At 44.3% G+C, this 11396-nt stretch overlaps 1 protein-coding gene across 1 annotated transcript in view; it reads left to right on the top strand.

Moving 5' to 3' along the window:
• CPED1 (cadherin like and PC-esterase domain containing 1) overlaps positions 1 to 11396 on the top strand; it is a gene marked incomplete at its 5' end in the record, with an annotated part of 120704 nt that overhangs the window by 86943 nt on the left and 22365 nt on the right. The window lies entirely within an intron of this gene.

Raw genomic sequence — 11396 nt, 5'->3', positions numbered from 1 at the left:
ACACCGACCCCTCTTGCTCTCCAGGCTTCGCTTCGCTGGAGAGGCGCTGCACAGTTTTCCCTCTCTGGTCAGCCCCCCTTCAGTGAAGCGGGAGGAGAAATGGAAGGGGCTCTGTTTCTCCTGCCGCTTCGCTGAGGGGGCGCTGAGCAGATAGGGGGAGAATTTTTTCCCCCTGTTCTCCCCCTCTTATGGTCCGGTGCATCCTATGGTCCGGTGCGTCCCATAGAGCGAAAAATACGGTATTTAGGCCCCTCGTTTATAAAATAAGGAGAAATCACAAAGGAAGAGTATACATGACTAGCCAACAGTTGCAGACCCTCCAAGTCTCCCTATTTTCCAGGGACAGCCCCTGATTTAGAGAAGCTGTCCCAGTTTCTAATTTGATCCTGGAATATCCCTCTTTTCCTCAGGATGTCCTTCTTTTCATCAGAGAAATGTTGGAGGATATGGAGTTATCCGACCCCCCAAGCCATCTGACAGTTGCCCTGTATAGGGAAGGGTTTCTTTAATGTTTAATGTCTTATTCTGTTTTTATATATGTTGGAAGCCTCCCAGAGTGGCTGGGGCAACCCAGTCAGATGGGTGGGATGTAAATAGTAAAATTATTATTATGGAATCGGGCAACCCTATTTTCACTGGAGAAATGTTGGCGCGTATGCAGTCGCAGGGAGAAGGTCAGGCAGGCCAAAGCTCATAATGAACTCAAGCTTGCAAGAGAGGTTAAAAATAATAATAAAGGTTTCTTTGGCTATGTTCAAAGCCAGAGGAGGAACAAGCAAGGTTCCTTGCATGAAGAGGATGGAGAGATCCTATTAGGTGACAGAGAGAAGGCAGAACTGCTGAATATCTTCGTTGCCTCTATCTTCACCCAAAAGGAAACCAGTGCCCAGCTGCAGCCCAAGATAGGAAAAGGGGTGATAAGGGAACACCTAGCTACTTTAAATGAATTCAGATCTCCAGGGCCTGATGAGCTGCACCTAAAGGTACTAAAGGAAAGGTGGACTTAATCTGTGATTCGCAGATTCGGTTTCTCGTTCCATCCCCAGTACAGCAATATTGGCACGCTTAAAGCTATGTGAGCATTGCTTGCTTAAAACCCAACTATGCCATCCCCCCCGCCAATTCAGAATGATGCTGGTTTGGAGAAAACCCATTGAAACAGAGTATTTCATAAGAAACCACAGTATAGATACAGTATAGAGATGGATTGTGGCTAATGTTATCTGTACAGCGCTGGATGCAGAGTAAACAGCGGGATGTAGGTTGTTATGTACTGAAGTTCTCACCCTGGGCCAGCAGGGGGATACTGTAGATAGTTTTCACTCAGGTCCACATATGCAAATAAGGGATTGAAAGTGACGTTCAGTGATTGGTTAGTTACAGAAAATGGTTACTGTTGCGTTCTAGTGGAGCTCTATATAAGCAGGCTGGCTGAACCCTTCAGTTCAGTTCTGTTCTGGCCTGTGAATAACAAGAGCTGTTTGAAGAATCGCTGTGCCATCTGATATGTTCACCCACAACTTAACACAGGTAGTCAACTGTCTTTCAGCATGCAGGTTGCATACAGGAATGTGTGAACATACACATGATTTAGGCAAACCAGTTGCGTTGTGGTTGAGCAGGAGCACCCAGCTTATGGATGATGTATTGTCATCAGCTGTGGTTAAAATAGTTTCGGAAAGAGAGCATGTTTCCGCCTGAACACATTTTTGCCGGATTCTAGGAGAGCTGTATTTTGTGGCCATCTGGTTTTACTAAACAACAGAAAGATATTGAATCACAGATTAAAGATATGTCATACATAATAATTTGATTTCTCATTATGCATGATAAATTATATTAATTATCATGGGCTCTGGACTGAAGCTGCAGCCAAATTCAGAGGGGGTGTGTGCCGTTCAGTGGAAGCATCTCAGTCATTTCATTCCAGGACATATTGTACTAAAGGAATTTTAAATGCCAGTTTCCATAACTGACACAACCTGAAAATACTGGATTTGCAGAGAGGTTCCAACACTATTTTTCTTTATTACTATTTTCAGTCAACACAGAATATACCTCTCCACCTGTGCTGCATCTTCTACATAAAACATCTCTGCCCATTCGAGATCATCATTTCCCTTTAATTAAAAAAAAGCTACGTTTTTGGAGCACAAAAATAATCTTCTCCGCAGCACTAGGAAATTTCTAATAACTGGTGTGCTTTATAAAATCTGTTATCAGGCAAAGCACCAGCAGATGCCAGGAGTAGGAAACTTATTTCAGTCCAGGGGTTGTATTCCCTTTCTAACAAGCTTCCAAGAGCCACATCCCAGCAGTGGGCGGGGCCTTATGCAAATGTGGGTGGAGCAACAAATGCAAATATTACCCTTTTACAGTAAGATAGTTTCTACACCCCTGTGTTTCCTCGAAGCATCATCAGAACTCATCCAGGCAAAACCTGTTGGAGGGCTAATGAGAGATGTAGGCTGGTGGGGGAGCAGGGAATAACACATTAGTTATGGGTCACTACATATCGCAGAGCGATCGTGATCATTTCTATTCAGTATGTTGTAACTTTATTTCTTTTCTTTTCTTTTTAGTTTCAGATTTACAGGTATCTCTCCCTGCAGATTCTAGAGAAATATAGTTGTCATGATTTTAGATTGGGTGTTATTTTGAAATACATATATTTAGGTTTTGCATGCCCTGCCTTTAGTTGGCTATATTATTGAATTGTTGTTTACTTGTCTCTGTGGTTCCATAATAATTTGAAAGCTAACAAAAATATATATTTTTAATTAAAAATACACATTCTACCTAGGCAAAAAGAGTTGGCCAATGAGGGATGTCGCCTAAGTAGAATTCTGAGGGCCAGACAGAGAGTCATTTGGCCCCTGAGGTTCCCTTCCCCTGTGCCAGGATATAGAGATGATGATGATCATCATCATCATCATCAGAGGGTCGAAAGGCCAGCTGGCTAGCCCCAGCTGGGTCGTCTCCTTTCAGCCATCCCACTGCGAAGACCCATCGGCCTTTGCTCTGACATAAATCAGCAACCCAGGCTTCAAAGCCAGGGCACACTATATCAGCAGTTAAAACTGCACAAACAGAATAGGCCTGAGACTTGTGGAAGCATACTACAACTACGGATTTATTAATCATAAATCAGGACAAAGAAACATGACGTCTTTCTCTTTGTCTTTTCGGCGAGAGAGTCAAAAGCAAAAGCCATAACACAGCGGAAGTTCCACTAATGGCAGCAAAACAATGCTGGAATGTAAACAGACATGTGACACGTAACAGTTCCATGTCTGCTCCTTGAGGTGGAATGGACATTTCCCAATACCGCCCACCTGGCTGGGCATCCCCAGCCACTCTGGGCGACTCCCAACAGAATATTTAAAACATGATAAAACACCAAACATTAAAAACTTCTCCAAACAGGGTTGCCTTCAGATGTCTTCTAAAAGTCAGATAGTTGTTTCTTTCCTTGACATCTGATGGGAGGGCGTTCCACAGGGCGAGTGCCACTACCAAGAAGGCCCTCTGCCTGGTTCCCTGTAACGTCACTTCTCGCAGGGAGGAAATTGCCAGAAGGCCCTCAGTGCTGGACCTCAGTGTCTGGGCTGAACAATGGGGGTGGAGACACTCCTTCAGGTATAGAGAGACGTAGCAGAGAAGCAGCAAACAGCAGAAGGCTCCACTTGATTCCAGAACCCCTTTCATCTGTTCACATATTGCCTTACCCCAAAATTTCCTTCTCTCTTTTTCTTATAGCTGTAAATCCTAATTTAGGTAACTGTGTTTTCCACCGTTTTAATTCAGCAGCAACCTTGCCTTGTGTTTTATGCACCTGCCAAGCTACCCTGTTAACTCATTCATCATGGTCTCGTGCGGCAGACGTAAGTGCTTGAACTTAGTGATTCATTCAGTGTCCCGGATTAATTCATTGCCGCTGTAATGGCTTGAGTCGCTTTTTGCTACCGGTTCCTTGATTACTCTTCCCGAATCGAAAGAAACTGAGGGTATGGAGCGCTGTGAACTTTCTGCTGCGGAGAACAGAGTCAGTTTTTAACCGGGACCTTGTCCTTTGGCACCAGCTTCAGCATCCAATCTGTAAAAAAGCTTCCTCCATGCCACCATGCTAGCAAGCTGCAAGGAGAGTGTGCATTCTATCTGCTGTGCACCAGAAGGCAAACCCTTAATCAATATCTTTTGGAAAATGTTGTTATTCTCTCTCTCTCTCTCTCTCTCTCTCTCACACACACACACACACACACACACCCATCCAACATTAAATTCTCTTCTTTGATTAAAGCAGCAAGAGTGCTGAAAATCTATTAGAGCCAATTTAGTTGCCATTATGGGTTTCAAAGAAAGAAAAAACAGATTTGTAGGTGATTTGGGGGAGCCAATTTGTCTTCCTTATTTCTGTTCTCCAGCTGTGTGCATTAAACGAGAGTATATTTATCAGCAGCTTCGGTATAAGCCAGCCAGGGAAATCTAACCTAGAGATGGCCGTTCTTTTATCGATTTTCCAAAGCAAAACGTTTCTTCACTTGACAGCTCTCTATCCCAAAATATTGCTATTGATTGTTAGTATTGATATCGACATAAACCGCCCTTCAGTTTTATCGCCTTCAACGTGCAGCCTCATTTTGAAATTGACCATGGGTTTTCATTCTCTTTTGTCCTGAACCCCTGGCCTACCTGGAAGCAAGCCAGTATGTCAAGCCCCCAGTCCAGGGTCAATCCACATGTCCAAAGTCCTGCAGAGATCTTGGAGCATCTCTACACCAGCGTGGTATAGTGGTTAAGAGCAGTGGACTCGTAACCTGGTGAACCGGGTTCGCTTCCCCGCTCCTCCACATGCAGCTGCTGGGTGACCTTGGGCCAGTCACACTTCTCTGAAGTCTCTCAGCCTCACTCACCTCACAGAGTGTTTGCTGTGGGGGAGGAAGGGAAAGGAGAATGTTAGCCACTTTGAGACTCCTTAAGGGGAGTGAAAGGTGGGATATCAAGTCCAAACTCTTCTTCTCCTAAGCCGAGGTCCTTCAACATGGGCAGTGGAGCAGAGATAGCACCTCAGCTCTGCTTCCCTTTTATACTTTGCAGGGGAGCCAACTATAGGGGACCCTGGGGCCTTGAGTTTTGTTGTGCGTGCTCAACACCGCAGGGCTCCTGATGCAACTTTCAGTGCCTTGCAAAGCACCTGAAGTCACGTCCAAGGTCTCGCAAGACCTTGGAGGTGGAAGTCAGGTTCCAAGGCTGCAGGGCATGTGACGTCATGATGTGACATCACAGTGCACATGCTGGGCACCCATACCCTGGGGCCCAAGTCAGCGCCCCTGCTATTTTGCCTGCTGGTTGCAGCATTTGGGTTTGATGGCAGGTGTCAGGCTTCAGGGAATCCGATCCCCCTCCCTCACAGCTGGCAGCCAGAAATGGGAAAACAAGAAGTTCTTATTGAGATAATTTATTCAATATTCAGAGAAAGAGACGTGTGATGCCGCCTCTTGGATAATCGCATTGCTGCGAGTAAAGTCCCACCCCTTCCGTCTCTCCTATTTTATGTCATCCCTAAGTTGGCTGATCTGTGCTTTTTGCCTCTGAGCTTTCTGTTCTCCTACTCTCAATGCCTGCCTGGACCTGGGAGGGAGTGGGTCTGGCCTGCTTTCCAAAGACACTGAGTCTGTCAGCAGTCTCTCCCCTGGTGCATCTTCTTCTTCCTCCTGCTCCTCTCCCAATATTTCCCATCTTCTCCCCTCTGCAGCCTCTGAACTGTGACCTTCTGCAAACCACTGTTCTAAATCTATACCGTCTCCCTCTTCTCTGGGAAGTGCAGGAGGAGGGGGGCACAGTCTCCACCATTCCTCCTCAGTCCCGTCCCTGACAGAAAGTGACCCTCACCTGTTCCAAGCCTCCTCCCACACACGTCCTCCCAGAGCTAGCAAGCCCCACCTGGCCAGCTAGGGAGCTGGGCTGCAGGCCTTTGTCTGTCTCAGCCTCCTAGAGCACCCCTCTCACTGCTCCCTATGCCTCAGCACCCGCCATGCTCATGGAGACAGGGGTCCCTCTGGTGATGTGTCCTGCTTCTCTGGTTCCTGTGCATTGATCCCCCCCTTCCCCTCATTCTGCTCCATCACCCCATGAGTACTTCCTACCCCAACCTCTCCTTCCCCATCCCCAGCTCTCAGGTCTTCATCCACTCATCGATGGCAAGCAGACACCATGGCTCTGTTCTAGCTCCACTGCCAGAGGAAGGATGTTAGGTTGTGCTTCTTGGGTTCTCACGAGCATCTGGTTCTTGCATCTGCAGCTTCCCTTCGGATCAAAAGGCTGCGAGTTGCCGTCTAGCTCCCACGGGAACTCCAGCTTTCCTGGCAGCAAAAACACAACAATCATAGCTAACAATTTGATGCCCTTTCACCACACCCGAAACAACGGCTTGAGACAAACGACTGCGTGCCTAAAGGCTGGTCAGGAACGGAGGTTGCTGTATCAAGGCAGTCAGGCCCAGATTTCCAATTTGGACTGAAGCCGGTTTGAGAAAGCAAACATAAGATTTCATTTTAAAAGACGAGATAGATCAGGATAGATGTGGATTGTGGTTATCGCCATGTGCACGCCACTTTCCAAAGCAGCACACTGGATGCAGCGTAAACAGCGGTCTTTCAAATTGTTATGGATAGAAATCTACAAATGTCTTTCCGGTTGGTTCTTACCCAACCCATTAAAAATCATAGAAGGGATTGCAGAGGATTTGAACCAAGGGGCTGTGCTGTGTCAAGGTCTAGGGAAAACCCCTTTATACATTCCCTCGCTCAAGAAAGAGGTAGACAGAGAAACGTCCTGGTTAATTTCTTCTGGAAATCTATCGGCGGGAAGAAGGCTGCTTTTTCCGCAGCCCAGTTTTCTTCTCACCAATCACCCATGTGATTCCTTAATTCCCCAAATGGGGAGATGAAGCATATGGCTTCACGGGTTTTTTTTAATAGATATACAGCCATCGCACCCAATATGAGACGCTGCTTTCATATGAGGCCTTTGTGATATTAACAAAATTAAAAACATCAAAGCCCTGCGGCTCGGATCTGTTGGAAGCATATTAGAGAGTAGACGGTAAACACGAACAAAGAGATATGCCTGCGAAGAGAGTATGCTTTGCATTAGTGTTATCCCTCAACACACATGTAACCCCCCCCCCTTTTGCATGAAGGGCAGGAACTAATTGGGTCTGTGGCGTTGTGTGGGAGAGCAGCCTAATCCTGTTCGTGTGCCTGATGCTGCGTTAACTTCCTCTCCGACTTTTATCAGAACATATTTACTTCAAAGGGAATCTTCCAGATGCTTACACACCCAGAGGAGTAGCCCAGATCTTCAGAGAACTAGTTGTGCAGGAACTAATGGCAGCAAATTTCATCCTTTGCCATTGTGCTGTAGTAAACCTTACTTTTTTTTTTATTGAAAGAAAACCCCGATATGAATTAGTTTGGTTTGCAGCTAGCCTAGTCAAGGCACGTAGTACAGTTGTACCTTGTTCTCAAACGTTCTCGAACGTTTTGGCTCCCGAACGCTGCAAACCCAGAAGTGACTGTTCCGGTTTGTGAATTATTTTTGGAAGCTGAACATCCGACAGGCCTTCCGTGGCTTCTGATTGGCTGCAGGAGCTTCCTGCAGCCAATCAGAAGCCGCGCTTTGGTTTCTGAACGTTTTGGAAGTCGAAAGGACTTCCAGAATGGATTCCGTTCGACTTCCAAGGTACAACTGTACCTAAAACAACACTTGACACAGAAAACCTCAAAAGCACCGCTTTCCATTTCTGGCAAATCATCATGAATGATTATATGTTGCCCTTTAATTCCATCCAGAATATAGCATCAGTAAGGCCAGGGTTTTTTTTCCCAGCCAGAACTCACCGTAACTCAGTCCTGGCATCTCTCAAGTGGGCGCCCTTGCCATTTTAAGAGAACAAGGGAGGTGCTTATGGGGAGTTGCAGCACCTCTTTTTCTAGAAAAATAGCACTGAGTAAGGCTATCCACTACCTCATTCATTCAGGGTGGAATGTCATTTAATTCATGAACTTTTTACCAAATCTTCAGCCATTTTCTTGTCTTTTCCAGCATGGAAGCACATATCTACTCTGAGCACCCCGTTCCCCCAAAAAGAGGGCAAAGAGAAGAGTTCAATGTGTTGAGCTGGATATTGTGCTGTTGCTTTTAGATGGGACTTTTTGAGGCTTTTTATAGAGAGCCCAGAATGTGGCTGGGGGTGGAGCACACATACATTGATCATTTGGATAAAACCCCGAGGCAGGTGGGTTGCAGTAGAAACCACTGCGGCAATTATGGCAGCATTTGCTTCTCATTTGCTCTGCTGCATGAATCGTTTTTGATAGAGTGGGGTTAACCCATCTGCTCATAATTTATTTCTCTGCAGTGAGAATCCTATTTGACTTTTTATGAGCTCATTCCGACTAATGTTATTAGCCTACTTTTCCTACAGCATTTGTTAATCACTTTTCATCGTACACTTTGGTTGTGTATGAAAACGGACATCAGCTGACTAAAGAGAGGACATGAGGAGCTTTTCCTTTTTTAAAAAATGCAATGAGTTGCAGATGTTTCAAAGAAGGAACTGGTAATTTCATTTTGACCTGATTAAGTGAGATAGAGCTGTGTAGTCACAACTGAACAGTGCAAGCAAGAATACCATTCCTCTTCTTTAGATATAGCTGTCATACCAAGCTGACTGCATACTTCATTCTGTTATGGCCTGGAGTGATGTTCTCTGTGGCCCATTTGAGACATATATTTGAGATATTTTTTCATGGAGCTGAATATTCTATGTTAGATATTATATGATATGATATATTATACCACCTGTGATCTGGAAGCCCATCTTTCTGTTGGACGATTGGGCAAAGAGGAGCTGCAGGTTTCCTTGCGATTCAGAAACCTGGAAAACTTGTTTGCTCAGAGCTAACAAATGCCCTGCACATAATGGCAATTGTTGTTCTGTTTTATCACTAGAAAAGCTCTTAAAAACAACCGTATGTTTCTGGGTGAGTCCTGTTTGTACTTGTTTTGATTTAGAGGGCATATGTCTCCTTTAATATAACCAACCCTCCTGTTTCCTGTTGTTCTGTGGGAATCTTACTGTGCCTTCCCTTTGGCAAAGCATAGGACCTATCGTTTAATTAAGGGGGAAGTACTCAGAACATAATTTGACAAAAGTAGATGCCTAATGGCATGCCCATACCAGACAATTTGGTGTGATCAAGTGAATGTGAATGGACAGTCCACACCAAACGCAGTCTCCTTTCTCAGTTTTCTCTCCTTTTTCAGGGTTTTTAGTGATCAGTCAGTACCTCATTAAAAGAATGGTGCCCCTTACCACTAGGAATGCATGGTTCTTGAATTCCTGATTTTCACCATGACATGCGAGGATGCTTTTTTGCAATGTTCATATTTATTTATTTTTAGATTTTAAATTTCTTGAAATATAAATGCTATTCAAGTTAAATGAATGAATAGCAAGTCAAAGGCAACACACAGACATTTATTTATGAGGGCAGCAGAACTGTGCAGATCTATCCCCAAGCTAGTTCATTTCATTTTTCTATTACTCCTGTTTTACAATTTCAGTGATTTATTGCTGGACTCAAGCTTGATGAATCCAGAAAATGCCTTGGATGAGATCATAGGATGCTGATGCTCTAAGGATGTAATTATTCAAGTGTTTTAAATAAATTAGAACTTTTTAATATGTGAGAAGTATAGCTGTAATCATGTGATCTCAGGAACATGGACCCGAGCTTGAATCAACCTTGTTGCTAATATTTTGAAACCCATATTCTTGATATATTTATGGCTTGCTTAGATTTACATACAAGCGTGTCGCTTTTTCAGCTGACATGAAGCCAAGTTACCAAATAACCTGCTGAAATCAGTTGCCATAATCCATTTAAGACCATATTGGCATATTCACTAGAGGTTGTGTAATTTATTTCCCTTTCAGGATGTCTCGCACCAACCTCTCTCTTGAGCATCAATTAATAATGTAAGTTGTGGGTTCAGTAGAACCCCTTCAGGAGACCTCCAGGGAGTTCAGGTGTTGGAATCAACGCCAGCATGATTAACTCAACATAAACTGTACTACTCCAACTAAACTAGGTGCTCATTTTTTGTTCCCTATTGAATCTTCTCTGTTGTGACTTGCAGTTGTATAAATAACATTATCACGCTATGATTTAAAGGGCACCTGCCAACCTGGCTTTCTTTTGAAATCAGTCCAAACATTTCAAATGTTCCTTCTTGATTGCCTTGTATAAATGAGGGTGCTCCTCCCCAAAAAGAAATATAATTTGTTTGCCTGCCTCTCGTTCTTGAAGTGTCCAATATTTTTGATGACTTCCAAAGTTTTGTCAACTTTCATCTTTGAATAAAGCATTGAAAATTCTGCCATTCTGCAAGTGCCTGTAAGGAACCTTCCAAAGCCACACACTCTGAATAAAATCCTCAGAGTGTCTTATGCTAAAGTAAATGTGAGTGGCTGACCTTTGGCCACTCCATTTTACAAGGCAATATTAATGCCGCCTTTGATCACAAGACATTAACTTTCCCTCACATACTGCATACGTCCTGCATTCATCCCCTGCGAGAGATCAGGGGTCGTTTTAAACATTAAACAAAATAAAATAACGTTTTTGGTCATATTTTCACTAGCTGAATTGAAGGCAAAGATGCATTTAATCAGCCTGCAAGGAAAGCAAAGATTATGGCATGTTGCTTAAATACCTGAAACATCCACAAGAAATGAACAAGAAAATCCCTGTTCAGTTTTCTTATGACACTCGGGCGACGGCAATAGCAGTTGGTTCAGGAATCTGGAATTTGCCCGTGAAGGCTTGTGCAAATTGTCATGCCACATGGTAGAAGCCTTTGATAGTACTGTTGGTGGTTACTGTTCCAATGTTGTGTAAATCCTGGGCCCAGAGGTTCCATACGGACCTGACAGATTCACCAACGGAAAGTGCATGGTTGTGATGCTTCTGTATATGAAGCTGTCTTGTTCCAAGGCTGGAGATTGGTTCACCCTTCTCGCTATTGTCTGTGCTGCACCTGTAGTAGCTCTCCAAGGTTTCAGTCAGAATTTTCCCCAACCCTATTTGGAATTGCATGGGATTGAACCTGCGGCCTTCTACATGCAAAACACATCTGTTGTGCTGTCATTTAGGGATGGGGGAGAAATTCAATTCGGTCCATATTTAAAGGGAACTATCTTACTCACATTTTCGTTGCATGTCTTTAGGCGTCAGGCAAAATCCTCTCCCAGGCCTTTGCCTTTTCAACTGGGGTGGGGTGGGGTACCGTTTTTGTTTTCTCGTGTATACTTGTGTCTTTGTATTGTA

The sequence above is a fragment of the Podarcis filfolensis genome (genome assembly GCF_964270895.1).
Source record: "Podarcis filfolensis genome assembly, chromosome: 10".
NCBI lineage: Eukaryota > Metazoa > Chordata > Lepidosauria > Squamata > Lacertidae > Podarcis > Podarcis filfolensis.
The sequence above is the reverse complement of the archived record's forward strand: the minus strand, read 5'-3'. Positions and strand labels throughout refer to the sequence as shown.